Raw genomic sequence first — 26,269 nt, 5'->3', positions numbered from 1 at the left:
TAATATGTTTTCTTATGCTTTTGAACATTACGTTGGTTTGTGTGGTTTGGATTTTCTATGAATCACAACAGACACTTGCATCTACCTCCCAACCTACTCTTTCTTTTTCTACTGTTTCCCCACATGAGTTTCATGCGTTGCCTGAACATGAACAGACACGAAGATTAGAATTTGTGAACAATTTGTTTATACAGATGTTACTTTAGCATCAGCTAGTTGTAAATACCACGAATTGTTGGGTTTGTGGTCTTATGCCACATACGACTGATAAGGGAATGCCATATTTAGTTTTGCCTTTTTCACCTAATGGGTCAGTATGGGCACTCCAGTCAATGTTTATCTATGCGAATGAAGCATCTCCTGTACGTTCTGTCAAAGATAATGCGAATAATAATGCCTTGATACAGGGAATAGTAGATATGGTCAGAGATATTGATGCACATAATGCTATCCCTAAAGATGAGGTTCGAGCATATGATGGTTGGAACAAGACGAGATATAGCATTAGTCTGACAGAGAAAGAGAGACAGAAAAGGTCTCCTCCTATTTGGATTGTACCCCACCGAGGTCATTTTTGTCTGCAAGGTAATGGTCAGAATCCGAGAGCTCAGCTTGGTAAGAGTGTGTGTGTTCACACCTATGTCTATACGTCCCAGAAATCTCCACCGTTCGTGCCAGCCAAAGGCACGTATTTTGTTTGTTATGATAGAGCATATACATGGTTGCCTTCTGACTTTTCAGGCACATGTTATGTGGCATTTTTGCTTCCCCCTACATACACAGCTGGTCCCGCCATTTGTAGTCTTTGTGCTACAATCTGTGTGAGAAGACCAGTCCCGAGAGAAGCGAAGGATAATAAGATGATGTTACAGCAACACCTTGATGACCTGATGAGAATAGATATAGACCTGGATTCAGATTGACGTGAGTTTAGGTCATTGCCTACGTAATGGCAAAAGGAGGGCCTGAGGTTCCGTGTTTTTTGGGACCGGACTCCATTTTGTTTGCGTTGTTCATAACGCCATTTTATGTTGCCCTCACGTAGGCCGTGGAGGTAACCGAACAAACAAAGTTGCATGGGCCTCATTGTTCATGTATGCATTAAACAGGCCCTTTTCTGACTTGTGAGTGAACTGCAGGACGCTGACCTCTTCACCTGAAACTGACCCTTCACGAAGCCAATTTCTCTGGCTGATCGTTATCTGAGATTGCCAATCAATGTTCAGGACCTCGTTAACCTTTAGTTTCCTTGCACATATCTTATGCTAATCAGCATCTGAATTGTTTCTTTCCTTACGACTTTTCATTACATGGGTAGTGCTTTCAATTATGGGTTTGTCCGGCTTGTGGAAATTGAATTTGGGACAGTCCTAATAATTAACTTTTGGGTTGGGTTACTGTATATTGGGTTTTTGTTAATGTGATACTCAGTTAGAAAATGTGTCCTACTGGTCAGAATTTTGCGCAGTGGGTGTACATTTATAGTGAGAATATTGTGTATAAAAGGTGATGTCTTGCTCTATGAAATTTGAACAGTTTCTTGAGTTGTACACCGTGTTGTATTGCTGAGATTACTGTTACTAGCTGCAGCTACTAAATTTGATCTCTGACGCCATCCAGAAGTATTCCGTGTCTCTGTTTGCCAAGACAGGAGAACCCGAAGACTTTGGGCATGCCCCTGGCGCCGCTGGGTTCTAAGAAAACCCGGTTCTTCAACATGTGAGTGCATGCATGTATTGCTGCTCAGACACAGTAGTGACATCTGTGGTGTATATGTCTTGCTGCAATTGCCTGTTGGTGCCATTAGCGGAGTGAGCGTTAGCATCCATGTCCGTCAGGTGGACATACCAGCTGCATTGTAGTGCAGGGTCCCAGGACATGCCGTTGAGGTCTGCGGTCCCATGGCATCACATATGTGGTGGTGTGCATGCACTTGCCCTGTTTGTTTGATGTACATGTTTCACAGGCACCCACGGTTCTTTGACATGAGGATGTCTGTTAGGGGTGGTTCGTGTGCAGGATGGGTGTTACATGTTAGTCGACTGTAAGGAAAGTTGTGATTTTGTAACCTTCAGTACGTGAGTGTGGCACTTAGGTAAACCTCTTTTCTCTCTCTTTCAGATTTGGCAGAGGGCACTGAACCAGAAAAAACTAAAATTTGAAAAGGGTTCCCTGGAGAAGAAAGTTTAAAGACCTACAAGCACCCTATCCCCTAATCTAACTGTTGAAACAACACACGGGGGTACTAGTGGTCTGGTAAGGGTTAATGAAAAAATTGTTCAGAAGAAATGTGTGCGTGTGAGAAGACTACTAAGTGAAGAAAACCCATCAGCCCACACGTTGGCGGAGCTTCATCATTTGGGATTTTAGGTGTAGACTGGTTGCGGATCCACCAGTGATGAGCAGCCAAAAGGATGTAGTGGTAGGGGGCTGAGGGAGAACAAAGTGTTGCAGTGCTCAAAACAAAAGTGAGGTAGTGATGTAATGTTAAAATTGCCTATCAAGGTGCCAAACAAGAAACTTTATTAAGAGGGCCACCAAGCTGGCAAAGTTAAAAGCAGAGTGTGGATAGCATTACAAACAAATATTGCTATATGATGGTCGATGTACTTGTCAACATGTTTCAGCGATACCTGGCTGTCTTCAGAACCTATATTAATTACTACTGCAACTGTGGTAACAAAAGTGAATTCAATTGTCTCAAATGCCATGCAACAATAAATTGTAACCTACCATGAAGTGATGCTAAATGGTAAGGGATGAAGTCATGGTTGGAGGGGATCTTCTCCTGAAAAAGTGCATACAGACACACAATCATGAACAATGTAAGTGATAAAGTCCTTGAAACTTTCACATGTACCAACCCAAGAGCACTGGCTCCAAGCGAAAAATATTTTTAAATTTTAAATCACTCACCCAAAATCTCCTTGGGAGTGGCCTCACCTCGCCTGGCACTCGCTCAGGAAATAGAGGCCCCGCTCTGAGGAGATGGAAAGCGAAGATAAAATCTACCATTTCTGTAAAGATTACAATGGTATAGAAACCATCTCCTAATATCAACTCTGATGTCTGGGTGGAAAAAGAAGGACTACATAGGCCCGTGCAGATGTGAACAATACTGAGAAAACGTCATTTGTTGATGTTATCACAAAATGTAAACTGTCTGGAAATGGCCAGGTGACAAGTTGTACAGACGCCAATGATTAACTATACATCTCAACTCCTCAAGTGGATTCATACAGTTCATTTGTAAAAAGCAGTAAAATAAGACTCAAGAGGTTTTTCCAAAGGAATGACTAGAAAACCTACAAAAAACAGGATATAAACCTGTGAAAATGACTGGGAGGAAGCACCAGAAAGGGACACAGCGCCAGCTATTCGCATAGAGTACAACTATGCACCACAAATATTTAAATCATTTTTAAGACTAACTAATGTTTAGAAGAGCTCTGGTGAAGAGAGGGTAACGTTAACAAGGAAACCTCTAACGTGCATCTTGATCAGGAAACCCAGACCCACCTGTCCGTCGGTCCCTCCAAACCCCTACTGAGTTGAGGGGAAGGTAGCATACCCCACGGCGCGGCCAGGTTTATGATGTGCACCAGCGGACCAGATAGAGAACTGCAATCAGAAAGTCACTAATTGGTTGAACCGTGAACCAATCATAGAATCCGCCTATGCTTGCAAGTGTAGTGAACCGCACTCAGAGAAACCTCGAGCCGCGGAAAACACAACACTGAAAGCTGCATTACATTGGTGGTTTAGGTCAGACAAGCTCGCCCATTGGTCGAAGAAGGAGCCAATGGGATAGAGTAATCACCGGGAGAGAAGGCTTGTGTAGATAAAATGCGAGTACTATGCTGGTCGCCGGTACGCTTTCATTAAAGATTACATAGTTAACACAAAACTCCCAATATAGTTTGTTTAGCGGTGTCACTGATCATTAGGACCACCTCTATTTCCAGGTATAGTGAACCGCACTGGGAATAAAGAGCTGGAGCCGCGGAAACTAAACATTGAAGGCGGCATTGATTGGTAGTCTAAGACAAGAATGCTCTCCCATTGGTCAATGAAGGAGCCAATGGAATCGAGTAAACAACGGGAAAACAAACGCGTATTGGTAGAAAACGGGCACTATGCTGATCACAGGTACGACTTAATTAAAAAATCGTACCTGAATGGCAAAATGCAAAAAGTTGTTGTTAAAGCGGCAATGTCGCCAAAGAGCAGGTAAACACCGTGGTGTTGAACGGTGAAAAAACACGCCACCTTCCTGAAAAGAACGTCATGTGACGAATGGAGGGGGTGCGGTGCGGGGCGGGCGGTCGGAAGAGGGCCGGCGAGCGCGCAGATGTCAGGTGCGCGTCATGCCCGGCAGGCCAGGTAGATGTTTGAACAAGATTCGTCCAAAAGACCCACCAATTAGACCTAAATGCCGCTTGCGGTTCCTCAGCAAAAGGAAAAAATACACCAATGGATGGTCGAAATCAGTGTCCTTTAAAAAAATGTGTATACTCCTAGAGAGTCTGACAGTGTGTTCCAGGTCCACTGGACTCAAATCGGCGTGTAGTGTTAGTTGCTGTCATATTCTAAAGAAAGGATTTTTAGAAAGCTTTGTAAAAGCAATGTAGAAAATCACCAATAATGTGTCGTGAGAAATAGTGACAGCAGGAGATGTGGGGACCATGGCAGAAAGGAATAGAAAGACATTAATGACTTCAAATTATGATTGTCATATGCACAATGCCACTGAGAGAGAACGAGGATATCAGCTTTGGGCCCAAGGGATCTCGTCATTCAATCCCACCGTGTCACACTTTAATCTGAAAATCCATTTTTGCTCTTTGATAAATAAGTAGCGAGAGACATCGCTGACATGTTGTGGAACAAAAGATTGTTCGAGTACTATCCACTTTATATCGTCAGCGGTATGTCTCATAGTCAAAAAATGATTGGTCACGCGAGTTGCCTGCAGGTTGCATCTAATCGTGCTCTTATGCTCTTGGATCCTGAGCTTGACTTTCCTCGTAGTCATGCCAACATAGCGAAGGGAACACGGGCAAGTTATCAAGTAAATTACCCTTTCGCTGTTGCAGTTAGTGTGGCGTTTCAGGAGCCAAGGGCGCTCCGTACCAATGTCGACAGTCTTGGTCTTTTCTGTCTGAGGACATACCGAGCACAAGCCGCAAGGGTAATGTCCCTGTACTGGTGGAAGGTCCCACAAGGTAGTGATAGAATCTTGCTGTATAGAGCGAGGTCTAGTGTGTACTTGGTTGTCCCGTAGACTATAACTCCTCTTAAAGGTAAAAAGCGGGGATGGAATAGTAACCCCAGCAGTATTTAGGATACGCCAGTGCCTCCGAATGATTTTTTGTACCTTTGTTGAGGCTGTACTAAATGCAGTAACAATGGTCAGTTTCTCTAGGGGAGGTTTCTCAACTGGTGGAACAAGAAGAGCATCGCGATGGTTATTCGATGTCCTTTTTCGTGCCCTACGAATCAAAGCACTAGGATAGTGACGATGTCTGAGCTTGGTGCTTAGATCACGGGATATTTCTTCATAATCACTTCTCTCCGAGCAGTTCCTACGAACCCTTAAGAATTGCCCGAAGGGCAGGTTTTCCTGCAGGGAATGCGGATGATGACTGTCAAATAGGAGGAGGGAATTTCTTGACATTGGTTTGCCGGGCAGTGTGGTACGCTACCTTCCCCTCAGCTCAGTAGGGATTTGGAGGTACCGACGGACAGGTGGGTCTGGGTTTCCTGATCAAGATGCACGTTTTTACTCTTCCTTTACATTGTTTGGAAGTTAGAGGTTTCCTTGTTAACGTTACCCTCTCTTCACCAGAGCTCTTCTAAACATTAGTTAGTCTTAAAAATGATTTAAATATTTGTGGTGCATATTAGTACTCTATGTGAATAGCTGGTGCTGTGTCCCTTTCTGGTGCTTCCTCCCTGTCATTTTCACAGATTTATATCCTGTTTTTTGGATGTTTTCTAGTCATTCCTTTTGAAAAACCTCTTGAGTCTCATTTTACTGCTTTTTACAAATGAACTGTATGAATCCACTTGAGGAGTTGAGATGCTATAGTTAATCATTGGCGTCTGTACAACTTGTCACCTGGCCATTTCCAGACAGTTTACATCTTTGTGATAAAATCAACAAATGACGTTTTCTCAGTATTGTTCACATCTGCACGGGCCTATGTAGTCTGTAGTCCTTCTTTTTCCACCCAGACATCAGAGTTGATATTAGGAGATGGTTTCTATACCATTGTAATCTTTACAGAAAGGGTAGATTTTATCTTTGCTTTCCATCTCCTCAGAGTGGGGCCTCTATTTCCTGAGCGAGTGCCAGGCGAGGTGAGGCCACTCCCAAGCAGAATTTGGGTGAGTGATTTAAAATTTAAAAATATTTTTCGTTTGGACCCAGTGCTCTTGGGTTGGTACATGTGAAAATTTCATGTACTTTATCACTTACATTGTTTATGATTGTGTGTCTGTATGCACTTTTTCAGGAGAAGATCCCCTCCAACCATGACTTCATCCCTTACCATTTAGCATCACTTCATGATAGGTTACAATTTATTGTTGCATGGCAATTGGGACCATTGAATTCACTTTTGTTACCACAGTTGCAGTAGTAATTAATATAGGTCCTGAAGAAAGCCAGGTATGGCTGAAACATGTTGACCAGTACATCGACCATCATATAGCAATATTTGTTTGTAATGCTATCCACACTCTGTTTTTAACTTTGCCAGCTTGGTGGCCCTCTTAATAAATTTTCTTGTTTGGCACCTTGATAGGCAATTTTAACATTACATCACTACCTCACTTTTGTTTTGAGCACTGCAACACTTTGTTCTCCCACAGCCCCCTACCACTACATCCTTTTGGCTGCTCATCACTGGTGGATCCGCAACCAGTCGTTTTCTTGCAATCTTTATAAGCAAGATACCTGGTGGATACCAGTGTACACCTAAAATCCCAAATGATGAAGCTCCGCCAACGGGTGGGCTGATGGGTTTTCTTTACTTAGTAGTCTGCTCACACGTACATATTTCTTCTGAACAATTTTTTCATTAACCCTTTCAAGACCACTAGTACCCCCGTGTGTTGTTTCAGAGGGCACTGAACCGCAGATGACTGAGATGAGTGGTGCCAATGCTTCCGGATCCGAGATCACACACACGCAGACTGAGACTGAAGAGAGCAGCCCCAGAGAGGGGGATCGAACTGAGGAGTCACATGTGGATACACCATCGTCCTCATCTTCAGACAGTGTTGGTGAGTCAGCACTGTTGGTAGACACAGGGAGTGGGCAATCAACACCTTCAGTCGGTACACAGCACACAGGGCCCACACTGCCACCAACTGCAACAAGTACTGCTCGTGCTCGCCAGAGTAGGGGGAGCAGAGTTGCCTTCGGTGCAGGCACCGCTGCCCCTGCCCCTGTGACACAGGCTGTTTATCTGCTGCGACAGCTGTGTGTAGGGCAGACCAACATGATCAATGCATTCCAAGACCACGATAGGAAGTTGGGGCAGGTGGTAGCATTCATGGAGGGGATGCATGGCGATGTTGCTGGGATCCACAGAACAGTTCAGTCATTAGCAAACACAGTGTCTGCCGCCATTCTACAGTCGCATGGACAAGGTTCTATTTCAGTTCCCCCATCCACACCACTTGATGTCTCAGGGGAGAGTGACATTTCAGACCAGGCCTCATTTTCGGGTTATTGCACTAGAAGCAGCCACAGGGAGCAAGGCAGGGCACGGAGGGCACAGACACCATCCCCTAGGACAAGGAAATCTAGCACCAAACACGACATCAGCTACCCTGGAGTTGACACACAGGATCCTCAAGGGGTGTTGGGGGACAGGGATTCACATGTAACACAAGCATCTCCCTCAAAAGGTACTCCCACGGCCAGGGACACTCCCAAGGACAAGGACACTACAAAGGAAAGGGCACCTCCCAAGGCCAGGGACACTCCCAAGGACAAGGACTCTACAAAGGAAAGGGCACCTACCAAGGCCAGGGACACTCCCAAGGCCGAGGACACTACAAAGCAAAGGGTACCTCCCAAGGCCAGGGACACTCCCAAGGACAAGGACACTACAAAGGAAAGGGCACCTCCCAAGGCCAGGGACACTCCCAAGGACAAGGACACTGCAAAGGAAAGGGCAGCTCCCAAGGCCAGGGACACTCCCAAGGACAAGGACACTACAAATGAAAGGGCAGCTCCCAAGGCCAGGGACACTCCCAAGGACAAGGACACTACAAAGGAAAAGGCAGCTCCCAAGGCCAGGGACACTCCCAGGGATAAGGTCGCTTCAAAGGACAGGTACACTACAATGGACAGGGACACTACAAAGGACAAGCCTACTCCCAGGGACAGGGCACCGCTCAGGGATCAGGGACATTCCAGAGACAGGACACCTCCTACGGCCAAGGCACATCCCAGGGCCAAGGGTTCTCCCATGGACAAGAGCTCCATCAAGGCAAGCATACATCACCCCTGGCTGCCCTGAGGCTGATGTTGTTGAAGGAACGTGAAACACATGTGTCAGCGGTGGAGTCCCCCATACCATTACTCCCATTCACACCCCGCCGAGGCAGAGGAAGGAGTACACTGTTGTTGCATCCCCCATTACACATGATGCAGAGGGCAGAAGGCAGGGCCACAGCAAACGTCAAGCAGGGTCCAGCACGTCCCCAGAGAACAGACCCCCACCAGCACATGATCCACCTTTGATGGGTGATGTTTCTGATGAGGCCAATCCACTTACCAGTCCAGTCATGTCCTGTGTGCCCCTACATATCCCAAAGAAACGGAGACACACACCATTGACACCTGACCACCCCAATGTCGCTCCAGTACAGCTGTCACCAGCTCCCAGACCCACCCTGCCTCTTGGCCCATACAGCCTTGTGGCTCATCATTTCAGTGGTCCTAGTGGGTCAGCTGCAGTTCACTCTCATGTGTCAGATGGTGGCACTGTGTCTGTTGTTCACTGTCATGCCTCATGTAGTAGCACTGTGTCAGTTGTGCCCTCCCCTGTTTCAGGTACTGGCGCTGTGTGTGTCCGCCACTCTCATGTCTCAGATGCTGGCATGGTATTTGTTGGTCACTGTACAGGGACATGTCCTGACAGTGTGTCTGGGTCTTTGGCTCTTGTGTCACTCACTAGAGCTGTGGCTGTGTCTCACACTCCTGTTTCTGGTGCTGGCAGTGTGTCTGGGTCTATGGCTCATGTGTCACTCACTACATCTGTGGCTGTGTCTCACACTCCTGTGTCTGGTGCTGGCAGTGTGTCTGGGTCTATGGCTCATGTGTCAGTCACTAGAGCTGTGGCTGTGTCTCACACTCCTGTTTCTGGTGCTGGCAGTGTGTCTGGGTCTATGGCTCATGTGTCAGTCACTAGAGCTGTGGCTGTGTCTCACACTCCTGTTTCTGGTGCTGGCAGTGTGTCTGGGTCTATGGCTCATGTGTCGGTCACTAGAGCTGGGGCTGTGTCTCACTCCTATTTCTGGTGCTGGCAGTGTGTCTGGGTCTATGGCTCATGTGTCAGTCAGTAGATCTGTGGCTGTGTCTCACACTCCTGGTGCTGGTGCTGGCAGTGTGTCTGGGTCTAAGGCTCATGTGTCAGTCAGTAGATCGGTGGCTGTGTCTCACACTCCTGTTTCTGGTGCTGGCAGTGTGTCTGGGTCTATGGCTCATGTGTCAGTCACTAGAGCTGTGGCTGTGTCTCACACTCCTGTTTCTGGTGCTGGCAGTGTGTCCGAGGCGACTAGGTCAAGCAGTCCACCAGATTCTGTGCTGTGAGGTGTAGCTCCCATCACTCACATGTCATTTGACTTGGTGTCTAGATTGTCCATTGTAACCACCCTTATTAATGTCCTTGGGACGGTGCGCTTGACCCACGTACCTGTGTTGCCTCAGATGTACCTGCTCTGTTATGAACACTGCCCTGTTGCTGTTAAGATACTGCATTGTGCCCTCTCATGTGCTGCCTCTGATGTACCTGCTCTGTTATGAACACTGCCCTTTTGTTGTTCTGATACTGCATTGTGCCCTCTCATGTGCTGCCTCTGATGTACCTGCTCTGTTATGAACACTGCCCTGTTGCTGTTCTGATACTGCATTGTGCCCTCTCATGTGCTGCCTCTGATATACCTGTGCCTTGCCATGGACTGTTGATGCACTTAGCCCTCTCATGTGCTGCCTCAGATGTACCTGCTCTGCGCCATGGACTGTTGATGCACTTAGCCCCTCTCATGTGCTACCTCAGATGTACCTGCTCTGTGCCATGGACTGTTGATGCACTTAGCCCCTCTCATGTGCTGCCTCTGATGTACCTGCTCTGTGCCTTGCCATGGACTGTTGATGCTCGTTGCCCCTCTCATGTGTTGCCTAAGATGTGCCTGTGCCTTGCCATGGACTGTTGATGCACTTAGCCCCTCTCATGTGCTGCCTCAGATCTACCTGCTCTGTGCCATGGACTGTTGATACACTTAGCCCCTCTCATCTGCTGCCTCAGATGTACCTGCTCTGTGCCATGGACTGTTGATGCACTTAGCCCCTCTCATGTGCTGCCACTGATGTACCTGCTCTGTTATGAACACTGCCCTGTTGCTGTTCTGATACTGCATTGTGTCCTCTCATGTGCTGCCTCTGATGTACCTGTGCCTTGTCATGGACTGTTGATGCACTTAGCCCCTCTCATGTGCTGCCTCAGATATACCTGCTCTGTGCCATGGACTGTTGATGCACTTAGCCCCTATCATGTGCTGCCTCAGATGTACCTGCTCTGTGCCATGGACTGTTGATGCACTTAGCCCCTCTCATGTGCTGCCTCAGATGTACTTGTGCCTTGCCATGGACTGCTGATGCACTTAGCCCCTCTCATGTGCTGCCTCTGATGTACCTGCTCTGTGCCATGGACTGTTGATGCACTTAGCCCCTCTCATGTGCTGCCTCAGATGTACCTGTGCCTTGCCATGGACTGTTGATGCACTTAGCCCCTCTCATGTGCTGCCTCAGATGTACCTGCTCTGTGCCATGGACTGTTGATGCACTTAGCCCCTCTCATGTGCTGCCTCAGATGTACCTGTGCCTTGCCATGGACTGTTGATGCACTTAGCCCCTCTCATGTGCTGCCTCTGATGTACCTGCTCTGTGCCTTGCAATGGACTATTGATGCTCGTTGCCGCTCTCATGTGCTGCCTCAGATGTGCCTGTGCCTTCCCATGGACTGTTGATGCACTTAGCCCCTCTCATGTGCTGCCTCTGATGTACCTGCTCTGTTATGAACATTGCCCTGTTGCTGTTATGATACTGCATTTTGCCCTCTCATGTGCTGCCTCTGATGTACCTGCTCTGTTATGAACACTGCCCTGTTGCTGTTCTGATACTGCATTGTGCCCTCTCATGTGCTGCCTCTGATGCACCTGCTCTGTTATGAACACTGCCCTGTTGCTGTTCTGATACTGCATTGTGTCCTCTCATGTGCTGCCTCTGATGTACCTGTGCCTTGTCATGGACTGTTGATGCACTTAGCCCCTCTCATGTGCTGCCTCAGATATACCTGCTCTGTGCCATGGACTGTTGATGCACTTAGCCCCTATCATGTGCTGCCTCAGATGTACCTGCTCTGTGCCATGGACTGTTGATGCACTTAGCCCCTCTCATGTGCTGCCTCAGATGTACTTGTGCCTTGCCATGGACTGCTGATGCACTTAGCCCCTCTCATGTGCTGCCTCTGATGTACCTGCTCTGTGCCATGGACTGTTGATGCACTTAGCCCCTCTCATGTGCTGCCTCAGATGTACCTGTGCCTTGCCATGGACTGTTGATGCACTTAGCCCCTCTCATGTGCTGCCTCAGATGTACCTGCTCTGTGCCATGGACTGTTGATGCACTTAGCCCCTCTCATGTGCTGCCTCAGATGTACCTGTGCCTTGCCATGGACTGTTGATGCACTTAGCCCCTCTCATGTGCTGCCTCTGATGTACCTGCTCTGTGCCTTGCAATGGACTATTGATGCTCGTTGCCGCTCTCATGTGCTGCCTCAGATGTGCCTGTGCCTTCCCATGGACTGTTGATGCACTTAGCCCCTCTCATGTGCTGCCTCTGATGTACCTGCTCTGTTATGAACATTGCCCTGTTGCTGTTATGATACTGCATTTTGCCCTCTCATGTGCTGCCTCTGATGTACCTGCTCTGTTATGAACACTGCCCTGTTGCTGTTGTGATACTGCATTGTGCCCTCTCATGTGCTGCCTCAGATGTACCTGCTCTGTTCTACCCAGTGCCCATGCTCTTGGCTACTCTAGGATTATGCCCCTATTATGTGCAATAAAGCAAGTCAATCATGTGTAGTGGTTTGTCGTTGTCATTCCTGGTTATCTCCTTGCATTGTTGATATATTGGTGATCTTGTAAATGCTGTTCCCCAACATGACCCTCCCCCTCCCCACATCACGGCCCCGGAGGGTACTCCCCTTCCGACAGCAATTGGTGTGTTGGCGTACATGCGTCGTCGTCGGCCCATGACTTGCTGGTGGTGGAGCACGAAGAGTATCGGAAATGCGTGTAGCGCTGGGTCCATGACGGCGATCTGCTTGTGGTGGGTATCTCTGCAATGTGTTGTATCTCCGCTGTGGTGAATCCGCCGTGTTCAGGCAGGCAGGTTGTTTTTCCGCAGTGATTTGATGTGTGTTTTCCGCCATCGTGATTTAGAGGACAGTCGGAGACGTCATTCCGTACGGCGGTGTCTCTGGATTGGTTACGTCTGCCGCGGGGTCGGGTGTAGTTCCGCGGCGGTGCGTGCTCTTCCGCGGCGTACGGACATTTGACAGTGTTTCCCATCCTAATATGGCGGACGGACTGACGGCAGCTGGCGGACTGTAAAAAGGCATTTTCCGCCCACTCCAGGCCGGCGGTCGTCCTTCCGTCCACCATCGTAATCGACCCCTAAGTTTGGAGAAGGCAATAAACTACCCCGATTCTTATTCTTGCAAAGGCTTGCTCTGAACATACAACCTGTTCATCTAAAAAATCATGCACACCCTTCAGGTTTACTGGCAAACCAGAACCTCTTAGTTCAACCTCTCAGGCTACCCTCCCTGTACAAGAGATACCTGTTGGTTACCCTTCCCCATGTTGGTGGTAAGATGCACACCAACATCATCCCAGTTGTAAAAAAAAGCTTTATAAACTTCAGAACCATATGGGCACACATGCTTGTTCCGCGCTCAGCCCCATTGCACTTAAAATGGAACAAAAACATGAAGACACCTCATTCGGTTCCAATTCAAGCCCCACAGCCACTTAACTGAATTAATCCAATGAATCAAAACCGTATTCCTTAATCTTCTGTTTGTCCATATTTTACTCCATCACTTTTTCACCTTCTTTTGTAACTTACTTCAATTCACTTTATTTATTAAAATACTTTTCAGATATGTTCACACAAGCACATGAGCAGTAGTTGGTTCCACATGTCACAACTTTATTAAAAGTAACCCAATGCATTTCGGGATGAAACCCTTCATCAGGGGTATCTAAAATACATAACATTCCATGCACATTACTATCAGCATTATAATACCACTCTCTATTTACTTAACAAGCTTCCTACTTCTGTTTTGCTCGATATGCATTCTATCACTTAGCTGTAAGCGCAACACTGCATCTTTTTATGGCCAACTACATTTAAATTGCATTTTGATTACACCTCCAATTAAATTAACAAATTTGCTACATCTCTTTTACTCAAAATATATTCTGTCACTAAGCAATGAGTAGAACACTGCATCTTTTATGGCCAACGGCGTTTGCCTTGCATAAAATATAACCTTTCCAAAATGCCTGTACCTTTCTCAACTGTTGTGTGTCACTAAAAAACTATCCCAAGACAAACAAAAGTCTTTCCCATAGTAATTCATCTCATCTATTCTTTATCCTTTAAACAACTGTAGTCTCAAGTGCGCTTACAGTGACAGTTGGTGAGCACCCCACGCACCGCGCACACTCCCCGTGAGTGAGCCCAGGCTGCCCCCCGTTCCCGCCGAGTGCCGCCGCTGCCCACAGCTGTGCTCCTGGCCCTCGTCCGCTGTTGCTGCATTTTGCCCTGTTTGCGCTGCGTTATACTATCCCTGTGTTAATTTTGTTCTTTGTTTAATTTTGGTGCATTTCTTCCCCTGTTTGCCCCATGTTGTATTAATTTTGTTCCTTGTTTAATTTTGGTGTATTTTTCCCTCTGTTTGCCCCTTGTTGCGCCCAGCCCCTGCCGCGTTTCCCGCCACCTCCCCGCTCCCCGCCGCTGCCCCCCTGCGGCCCCACCCCTTCCCTCTGTCGCCCTTCCCATTCGCCGCCCCGCTCCCGCCTCCCAGCTGCTCCTCCCTCGCTCCACCCCCCCACTCTCCACATAAGGCAGAGTGGCAAACGCGCAGCGTTGACGCGCAGCGGGCGCGCCAAAGGTAAGGCTGTCTGCGCCCGTCTGCGCCTGGACCGCGCCCAGCGCCAGGACCCCTGGCCCCCACCGACGCAAGACGACCCGACAAACCTACGACGCCGCGGCCCTCAACGCACTCAATACCGGCCGGACCACCACCTGCTGCCGGGCCGCCCCGAAACGCTTCCACGGACCCTTCACCTGCACAACCTGCAAGTTCACCTGCCTCCAAACATGCTCCGCACCCGCCAAGCCAAACCCCAGCAGCAACCTCAAGTGCATCCTGCTCAACACCCGCTCCGTCCACAGACACGCCGTCGAATTCTGGAACCTGCTCGACACAACATCACCAGACGTCGCGTTCCTCACTGAAACATGGATGAACGCCTCACTGAAACATGGATGAACGCCTCCTCAGCCCCCGACATCGCCATCGCCATCCCGGATGGATACAAGAACATCAGGAGGGACCGCGTCAACCAGACTGGGGGAGGCATCGCCATCGTCCACAAGAACACCATCCGCATCACGACCGATGCCGACGACACCTTCACCGCCGCCGAACACCTCCACTTCCAGATTCACACCAACCCAAAGACGACCCTCAGAGGCACCCTCATCTACAGACCCCCGGGACCACGCACACAATTCAGCGAAGACATCACAGACTTCATCAGCCCACACGCCCTCCCCTCCACCGACTACATCCTCCTAGGGGACCTCAACTTCCAGCTGGAGAACAACAAGGACCGCAAAACTGTCACTCTGCTGGACAACCTCGCCAACCTCGGACTCAAGCAACTGGTCAACACCCCCACCCACTACGCCGGCCACACGCTTGATCCCGTCTTCTCATCCTGCAATTACATCGCCTTCAGCCACTCCACCGGACTTCACTGGACAGACCACAGCTGCGTCCACTTCAGCTCCAGAAAAACCACCACCCACCACCACCCACAACAGGCTCCTCACAGAAGCTGGAGCAAGATCACCGCCGACCAACTCACCACCTCCCTCAGCCAGAACCCACCTGCCAGCACACCGGACCCCAACGAAGCAGCCCGCAACCTCACGCAGTGGCTGACCGCCTGCGCCGACGACCTCGCACCACTGAAGAACCCCCCCAGCCAACCCAGAAGCAAGAAGGCCCCCTGGTTCACCGACGAACTCAAGCACTCCAAGAAGACCTGCCGCACCCTCGAGAAAGCCTGGCTCCTCGACCAGACCACTGACAACATGACCGCCCTCAAACACGCCACCCGCAAGCACCACCAGCTCATCCGCACCACCAAGAAGAAATCACTGAAGAAGCGACTGGACAACAACGCCCACGACAGCAAGGAACTCTTCAGCATCGTCAAGGAGTTCTCCAACCCCAGCACCGGCAACAACAACATCACCCCATCACAAGATCTCTGCGACTCCCTCGCCTCGTTCTTCCACCGCAAGATTGCCGACATCCACAACAGCTTCGGCGCACCATCCTCGCACCCTACCGTCGAACCAACGCACCCCACCGCTACCCTCCGCACCTGGACCGCGGTGACCACCAAAGACACAGCCCGCACGATGAACACCATCCACTCCGGATCTCCAACTGACCCCTGCCCCCACCACGTCTTTAACAAGGCCGACTCCACCATCGCACCCCAACTCCGAGACGTCATCAACACCTCCTTCGACACCGCTACCTTCCCGGAGAGCTGGAAGCATGCCGAGCTCAGCGCCCTACTGAAGAAACCAACAGCGGACCCCACCGACCTCAAAAACTTCCGCCCCATCTCGCTCCTCCCTTTTCCTGCGAAAGTCATCGAGAAGATCGCCAACAGACAGCTTGCCGCCTTCCTCGAGACGAATGGATCCCTCGACCCCTCGCAGTCCGGTTTCAGAGCCAACCACAGCACCGAGACCGCCCTCATCGCAGCCACCGACGACATCCGAACCCTTCTCGACAACGGGGAAACAGCGGCACTCATCCTCCTGGACCTCTCCGCCGCGTTCGACACTGTCTGCCACCGCACCCTGGTCCAACGCCTCAGCAACACCAGCATCCAAGAGAAGGCACTGAAGTGGATCATCTCGTTCCTCGCTGGAAGAACACAGAGAGTCCGCCTCCCCGTTTCACTCCGAGGCCACCGAAGTCACCTGCGGCGTCCCGCAAGGATCATCACTCAGCCCCACCCTCTTCAACGTCTACATGAGACCTCTCGCAGCCATTGCACGCCAACACAACCTCAACATCATCTCCTACGCCGACGACACCCAGCTGATCCTCTCCGTCACCAGAGTCCCCGACACCGCCAGAGCCAGCCTCCACGAAGGTATGAAAGACTTCGCCGAGTGGATGAAGAACAGTCGCCTGAAACTGAACTCAGACAAGTCGGAAGTCCTCATCCTAGGAACATCACCCACCACCTGGGACGACTCCTGGTATCCCCCAGCCCTGGGCACTGCCCCCAAGCCAACAGACCACGCACGCAACCTGGGCTTCATCCTGGACTCCTCCCTCTCGATGACCAAACAAGTCAACGCCGTCTCCTCTTCATGCTTTCACACCCTCCGCATGCTCCGCAAGATCTTCCGATGGATCCCGGTCGAAACCAGGAAGACGGTCACCCAGGCCCTCGTCACCAGCCGTCTGGACTACGGAAACACCCTCTACGCCGGAACCACAGCCAAGCTACAGAAAAGACTCCAACGCATCCAGAACGCCTCCGCCCGACTCATCCTGGACATCCCTCGACGCAGCCACATCTCCGGCCACCTGAGGAACCTGCACTGGCTCCCCGTCAACAAGAGGATCACGTTCAGGCTCCTCACCCACGCACACAAGTCTCTCCACAACCTGGGCCCCAAGTACCTCAACGACCACCTGACCTTCCACACGCCCACCCGCCAGCTACGGTCCGCTAGCCTCGCCATCGCCGCAGTTCCACGCATCCAAAGAGCCACCGCCGGAGGCAGATCCTTCTCCTACCTGGCGGCCAAGACATGGAACTCCCTCCCCATCCACCTTCGGCTGACCAAGGACCACCTCGCCTTCAGGAGACAACTCAAGACCTGGCTGTTCAAGCAGTAGCGGCCCCCCTCCCCCAAGGTTCTTGAGACCCTTCCGGGTGAGTAGCGCGCTATACAAGTGCTATGATTGATTGATTGATTGATTGATTGAATTACGTCCAGTGTTAAAACCCCCCTAAATGGTGTGGTGCCGACTCTTTTTGAGAAATAAGTCGGATTTCATTGAGTGCCAAGTCGCACATATGCCTTTTGGTGGTAGCTCAATCAACTGTTGAGAATCAGCTTGTTATTTATCAACCCTCCGATTTGCCCACAGGTGATCTATCATGTGTATCTGTATTGGAAAACTCTGAACAAGACCTCAACAACGGACTTCACGTTTAACGCCCTCATCCTCCTTCCTACTTTCTGTCTATTCATACTGCAAGTCCCAGAATGCTTTGTAAGAAATCCCTTTTTGTATAATACACTACTCCAATTACCAATGCAATTATCCAGTATAACCAATATTCACAAGGGTATAAAGACCCAAACATATGTATAATGTCCTCAGATTTTATTCAAACAGTCCATCTACATTAAAGTAATGACAATTTCACAGTTTTTGAATGCTTGTTGTATTCGCATGCTAGTGGTGATCGGCCATGACCGAAAACCCAACTCCTGTGCCAAACTTCATGATTTACATGACAATTTTGTCCCATATATTTGCCTCCTTTATTTTCCATGCATTAATCTTGTTTATTCACGGGTGCAATCTCACCGAGTTAGGACGGAAAATCATTCAATGAGCATCAGAGGTGGTAAGATGCACACCAACGTCATCCCAGTTAAAAGAAAAAGCTTTAACAACTTCAGAACTATATGGGCGGGCATGCTTGTCCCGCACTTAGCCCCATTGCACTTACAATATAACAAAAACACGAAGACACTTCATTTGGTTCAAATTCAAGCCGCACAGCCACGTACCTGAATGAATCCAATGAATTAAATCTGTATTCCTTAATCTGCTGTACGTCCATATTTTACTCTATTACTTTTTCACATTCTTTTGTATTTTACTTCAATTCACTTTATTTATTCAAATAGTTTACAGAAATGTTCACACAAGCACAGGAGCAGTAGTTGGTTCCACATGTCACAACTTTATTAAAAGTAACCCAATGCATTTCGGGATGAAACCCTTCATCAGGGGTATCTAAAATACAAAACATTCCATGCACATCAAAATCAGCATTATATTAATACTCTCCATTCACTTAACAAGCTTCCTACTTCTGTTTTGCTCAATATGTATTCTATCAATTAGCTGTAAGCCCAACACTGCATCTTTTTATGGCCAACTGCATTTAAATTGAATTTTGATTACACCTCCAATTAAATTATCAAACTTGCTACATCTCTTTTACTCAAAATATAATGTGTCACTAAGCAATGAGTGGTGCCGCAGCGTAGAGGTCTCTGGGCAGACTTTATTTCAATATCATGGATATACCTTGCCGGTTCCGTCCCTTTTGAGCAGTGAACTTTGGCGGATTGGTCGGGGACGCAGAGTTGTGCTCCTCGGCTTGTAGAGACCCGCCGAAACACCAAGGCGGGCTCCAAGTCTCAGGAACCTCTCTGTCATACCACCTGGGCCCGGAGCAAGCCACGCCTACACCTGAGGAGGAACTTTAAAAGACCTCGCCGCACCCGCTGTGCGGGTGCCGCAGCGTAGAGGTCTCTGGGCAGACTTTATTTCAATATCATGGATATACCTTGCCGGTTCCGTCCCTTTTGAGCAGTGAACTTTGGCGGATTGGTCGGGGATGCAGAGTTGTGCTCCTGGGCTTGTAGAGACTCGCCGGAACACCAAGGCGGACTCCAAGTCCCAGGAACCTCTCTGTCATACTACCTGGGCCCAGAGCAAGCCGTGCCTACACCTGTGGAGGAACTTTAAAAGACCTCACCGCGCTCACTTCGCGGGTGCCGCAGCATAGAGGTCTCGGGCAGATTTTATTTCAATATCACGGATATACCTTGCTGGTTCCGTCCCTTTTGAGCAGTGAACTTTGGCAGATTGGTCGGGGACACAGAGTTGTGCTCCTGGGCTTGTAGAGAACCGCCAGAACACCAAGGCGGACTCCAAGTCCCAGGAACCTCTCTGTCATACCACCTGGGCCCAGAGCAAGCCGCGCCTACATGACTCCGCCTATATAACTCTAATACCTTCCCCGCCCCGCGGGAGCGCGCGGGAGTAGCCCGGGAGAAGGGCGGGCCAGTTGTAGCCCATTAGAGGCCGGACGAGACTGGACTGGGCCCTCCCTCTAACTCCTGACCTTCTGCACATAGCTTTCTGTAGGGCTACTGACATTGCAGTAAGTGTGCCAAGGTTGTATTTTCGTCTGTAACTATGCCTGCCCGGGAGAAAAGAAATAAGACTGTCGACGGCCCATTGTTATTAGGCACCCTAGATAACTTTATTACACGAACAAACTCTGTCATAGACCAGGGGATTATTTTGATGGAAAGGAGGGTGTCACAGGATTTTGCGTTTGCAAAAAGGTCCTCTATGGGTCACCTGGCAAATGTCCTTACACCGGAAGCAACCAAAAGGGCAAATACCATGGACTTAGAGGTCCTCATGCACAGTCCTCCGAGCTCGCAGGGTTCATTTTGCTCCCTGCCTGCTCCTATTTCACATGCAACAGTGGAGCCGCCAATATATTTAGAAACGGAGAAAGTCGTAGCAGAGGCTGCATTGGCTAGTCCCCAAATCGCAGAAAACATTAGGCAGCTACGAGGAAAAAAGGAAGGGGCATTACCAAAAAGGAAGGCGCCAGCCCCTGTTGCTGTAAACAGCAAAAAATCTAAAACCACTAAGGGTACTGATCAAACTGTTATACCTGCCGCCTCAAAGCAAGTAGTCGTTTCTACTAATCAACTACCTAGCTTGGAGGGGGGCATGCTTGTTGATATTACCGGGGACAACATACGAGGAGTTAGCACAGCTAATCATATCAACAATACTGAGGACTCATCCCTAAATCATTTTGCGTCCTTATTATAATCCTTACTTGCTCCCTTGGAGGAGAGACTTATTGGTATTGAAAAACAGTTAACAAGGTTGGAGCTAGAGGTAAAGAGTTGTAAGGGGGGGGGAGTCCAAAAACACCTTAACTGGTACTCCACAAATAATTGTGACTCCCGTTGGGCAGTCTACACAGATTGACACGCAGGTAGTGGCCCGACCCAGCCCAACCCTCCCCAAGGTAGTAAAAGATACCATACCCTCTCTAGATAACGCTAGTCTTATGGGCAAAGTAGCTATGCCACTTTTATCACAGCCTAAAGCGTGGTGAGGGATACCTTTGAAGAAACCCCAAGGCGGCCGAAACCAGCATTATTGCCTCCACAATCGAGCCCGTATGTTATAGTGCTAACGGAGTGCCTGAATTGAAAAACCCTAGCCACGAATCATTTAATTGCCTGAAAAATAAAGTACTGCATTGGCTCAATGTCAACAGACCGTTACCTACCAATATGCGAAGTAACATCTTGATGGTGCGAAGTGTTCCCTGGGTGGGGTACACACCGAAAACAATCGCGGGAGACTGTATTTTGGTTAATTTTAATGATCCACGCACGGTGGAGTACATTTGCTCATGGCAGCAGAACAACTTCAACCCTAATCTAGGGACATCGATAGAAGCTAGACCACTATCGTACTTTTTTCAACCACCCATTCACTCGGACATCGGGGGAGGTTGGTCACATGTGGGTCATGGACAAGGACAGGCTAGGATGGGAGGTTTTAGACAGGGGCCTCAATACTTAAAGAACTACCTACCACTACACAATAGGTTTAGCCCGCTGGAAATGGTCGATTGACTGCCTACGCCAGAAACTTGTACTAAGTCTAAAAAAGGGGGGGAGGGAACAGAGCAATATTCCGCCCTCCCCAAGCAAGAGCACCAAATTTATATGGAATGTAACCCCAGTGAAATAAGTACACAGGAGCCTATTGTCAGCATCACTTCAAGATCTAACCCGACAGATATAGAAATTAGCGATAGAGCTTTAACTTTTCTGACTAGTGAAGGGGGTATTCCGAGAAATAAGTCAGCCCCAAGTCATACATTTAATAGGGAGGCCACAGGTTGCGAAGATTTAACCACGATCCCCACAGGGGAAAACGGGGTCCTGGTTTTAGCAGGAAATGACGTATCGTCATTAGAGACTCACAACCTTAAGGTCTCAAGCCCCATGGTGGCCGACAATAAGTTGGCAATTCTGTCATGGAACATTGCGGGGTTAAGATCAAAAAGGGGGATACGAATTGGGAGGCATTTCTTGCAGTACATCTTATTATCGCCCTGCACAAAACATGGGAAGCGAGTGATAGTTACCATCTGGAGGGTTTTCAGACATTTATTAAATTTGCAGCACCGTCCATGATGGGGAGACCTAGGGGTGGTCTTATTTTGCTATTTAGCCTGAAACTCTAATACAAAGCGGTGTTAGTAGCGACACGCTCCCTAAATATTTTGGCGGTTAGATTGGAAGGGGACAACTTGCCTACAATCTTAGTAGTACATTTTTATAACTCTTTTACCAGGGGGGATGAATTAGAGCATTTAAAAGCACTATCAGTCTTTCTGGATGATTATGATGAAGACAACAGTAGTTTTTATTACCTGTTAGTGCTTGGTGATTTTAATATTCATGTTAGTCCAATGAAATGTTTGCAGAATATGGATTCAGAAAATTATGAATCAGGGAATACTCACTTCCAGCACTCGAGGAGTGGGTCACTTCTGGAGAGTCTTTTAGCTATACATCATTTATTTGTACCAGTGCAAGGGGAAACTCAGTGCCCTGTTCCAACTTTCAATGGCCAAGGCAAAGGGTCTATTATTGACTACATTTTTGTGTCCTGTCTACTGAGGGATAAAACTGGTCCTTTAAGAGTAGAGCAGAGGGGTTTTAGTGACCACAATCCTCTCATGTTGACTATCGATATGAGAGTTTTTAAAAGCAAGCCGGTCTCTTCTAACATTTCAAACTCTAATATAACCTCTAAATGTCAAGGACGCAGTCTAAGGTGGGAGGTGATCACCCCAATTGAATTCCTGGAAAATCTTTACAGATGTAAAGCTGATGACCTGTCTGTATGTTTAGGGGAAAACTCTGATCCAAGGGATATTTTGGTTGCTTTTAATTGCATTACAGATCAGGTAGCTGTTGATTTGACCAGGAAAGGTAAAATAAGGCCTAAGAAATTGAAAAATTGGTTTAACCAAGCCTGTAGTGACACACACACAGCGCTCCTAGCAGCCCTAAAACAACCTGGCAAGAACGCCCAGAAGATAGTGGTGGCGAGAAGGGCCTATAATAAGGTGATTAAACTGAGGAAGATTGAGCTTAAAGATATGGCGTGGGAGGAATTGACCAAAGTAAGTGTTTTGAAAAGTAGCACCCAGTTTTGGAACATTATTAACAGTCTCGTGTTTAATGAGACAGAAAATACCAATCAGGACTGTCTCATTCCTCCAGATAAGTGGGTGGAGCCCTATAGTGGTCTTTATACAGAAATAAATGACCTATCCTCTTCCTCACAGGGCGAGTTTGTACAGCTGGGTAAGATTACTTTTAGTATTGAAGAAGTCTTGGAGGCTATTGAGACTACAGCCCATGGGAAAGCCCCAGGCCCTGCCTGGGTCCCAGCAGACTTGTACAGAGCAGACTCCCATTATTGGGCAAAGATTTTAACCTCCGTTTTTAATGCAATCACGTTAGTGGGTCCCCCAGTGTCCTGGGGCAAAGCAGTGATCGTCCCAATATTTAAGAAGGGTTCAAGAGAGTATCCGGTATGTTACCGGCGGATCTCGCTCTTGGACTCGGCTGTCAAGATTATGGGTAAAGCCGTCTTGGCACGGATGACTAATTGGTTGGACGAGAAATCAGTTATTTCAGACCTACAGTACGGGTTCAGGAAGGGAAGAGGTACTGCTGGTCAATGCCTAAACCTACACCTTGTAATAGGGAAGTACACGGTCGCTAAGCAGGGGGACATTCATCTAGCTTTTAATGGATTTGTCCACTGCTTTCGACCTTGTAAATCGCCAGAAATTGTGGACTTCCCTATTTGACACGGGTCTGGACCCTGCTTTGATATCTTTTTTAGCGGCCATCCATAGTGACACCAGTGCAGCTGTCCGTTATACCGAAAATGGGAATCTGACGGATTCCTGGCCTGTAAAGCGAGGGGTCAGGCAAGGGTGCATTCTTGCACCCTTGCTGTTCACACTCCATATAAATAACTTGGGGGACGCCTTAATTTCATCGTGTTTGGACTTTCCTAGAGTGGGTCATAAAAAGATTCCGGCATTACTATATGCAGATGATACTGTGCTGATAGCCAGGACGGCCAGAGGGTTGCAATCACTTCTAGACTGTTTTAGTAATTTTATGGATTCCTTGGATTTGAAAACCAATTTTAAAAAAACGCAGGTTATGTCACTAGGTGGTGGGCGGGCGAAAAGTGCACCTTTTTTCTGTAAAGGGCAGTTCCTCACGAAAGTCCCTACCTTCCCCTACTTGGGTATTGTATTTGATGATAATAGATCGTGGGTAACGCAACGCTCCCTGAAAAAGAACACACTGGCAAGGGCGACAGGGGCCTTGTTAGGCTTTGCAAAACACTTAGGCTGTAAGCCTTTACCGGCCATTATGAAGATCTATAAAGCCAAATGTTTGCCCATGGTGTTATATGGGAGTGAGGTGTGGGGCTACACTGATTCAAGTGAGATCCAAAGGTCAGAAAATGTCTTTTTTAGAAAAATTTTAATTGTTACCACAATCCGCAGCAACTTTTAACGTGCATGAAGACTTGGGGGCAGGTTATATTTCTGACCAAATAGATGTTGCGCCGCTACTAGGGTGGTTAAGAATTTGGGCGCAGGAAGCCCCTAATTTAAATCAACTAATCATTCAGGATTGTCTGCCCGTAGATAAGGCCATGGCTATACCATGGATCCATTACATTAAAACACAAATGGAGATAATGGGTAGTTTGGATCTATTTACAAAACCCAGGGCCCTAAGTAAAATTGCTATAAAGAATATAAAACAGCAATTTTTAAGCAGAGTGATGGCCCAGAGGGAGGAGGAGGAATTGGCGAAACCATCTGTTAGAAAGTTTGTTATGTTAAGTACAGGAAGAGAGATTCAACCATATCTTACATTTATAAGCAAGCCGTTCCATCTGTTTGTCTTGCAAAGGTTTAAACACAACATGTTACCATGGTTGTTGTCTTTCCCCTTGGGCTTCGCCATAAGTGGGACCTTGGGCCCATGTCCATGTGACAGTAAATCGGAGCAAAATGTTCTGCACATGATTCTTTTTTGTAAGTTCTAAAAATTACAGCGAAAGAAATTTATCCTGCCATTGGTTAGTGGCTTGAACTTTAAGCAGGCAAGACCAGCGTTGGCCTACTTACCAATGCTTAGGTCCGCTGTGGTCTGTTTTGGGGTGGCAAGTTATATTATAGGGGCGGTGAGATGCCGCAAGAAAATACTGCTACCATAACCATCTTTTTGTGCCAGTTTTATTGACCAGCCTGTTTCACAGTAGAATGTGTTTACAATGTGACATTTACCCAGATGACCTTTTGAATTTTTTTTACGATTTTAGTAACATAAGTTTGATATTGTCCATGTCTTTGTTAATTGGCAAGCACTTTTTTATTCTTGTAAACTGTTGTGTTATTTGTGATATGAATTCTGACAATCTATGATGAAATTCTGTATGTGCTTTGATGGTTTTAAATTTTTTTTTACCGAATAAAGCAAACTTGAACTTGAGTGGAACACTGCATTTTTTATGGCCAACGGCATTTGCCTTGCATTAAACCTTCCCTTTCCAAAATGCCTGTACCTTTCTCAACTGCTGCGTGTCAGGGCCGGATTGACTACCGGGCAGTTGTGTGTGCTGCCGAGCTGGGGGCTAATTTCTCTGTGGTGGGGGCTTATTTCGTTGATGGGGACCTGCGTGCGCATTGAAATAAAAAAAGCAAAACGAATTTCGTTTTTCACACGCAGGTCCCTATCAACAAAATCAGCCCCCAGCTCGGCAGCACACACAACTGCCCGGTAGCCAGTCCGGCCCTGCTGCGTGTCACTAGAAAAGAAAACCTTCCCACGACAAACAAAAGTCTTTCCCATAGTAATTCATCTCACCTATTCTTTATCCCTGAAACAACTGTAGTCTCAAGTGTGCTTACCATGACAGTTGGTGAATTATGTCCAGTATTAAAAAGCCCCCCAACTCGTGTGGTGGCGACTCTTTTTAAGAAACAAGTTCACTTCCATGACGTCGGATTTCATGGAGTGCCCAGGCGCACATATCCTTTTCAGTGGTAGCTCAATCAACTGTTGAGAACCAAATTGTTATTTATCAACCCTCCCAATTGCCCATAGGTGAAATATCACATGTACCTGTATAGGAAAATTCTGAACAAGACCTCAACAACGGACTTCGCGTTTAACGCGCTCATCCTCCTTCCTACTTTCTGTCTATAAATACTGCATGTCCCACAATGCTTTGTAACAAATCCCTCTTGGTATAATACACCACCCCTCACCCCAATTACCAATGCAATAATCCAGTATAACCAATATTCACAATGGTAGACAGTCCCAGACGTATGTATAATGTCCTCAGATTTTATTCAAACAGTCCATCTGCATGAAAGTAATGACAACTTCACAGTCTTTCAATGCGTGTTGCATTCGCGTGCAAGTGGT

This window comes from Lissotriton helveticus, chromosome 6 (assembly GCF_964261635.1).
Source record: "Lissotriton helveticus chromosome 6, aLisHel1.1, whole genome shotgun sequence".
Classification (NCBI taxonomy): Eukaryota; Metazoa; Chordata; class Amphibia; order Caudata; family Salamandridae; genus Lissotriton; species Lissotriton helveticus.
Note: the sequence above shows the minus strand (reverse complement) of the source record.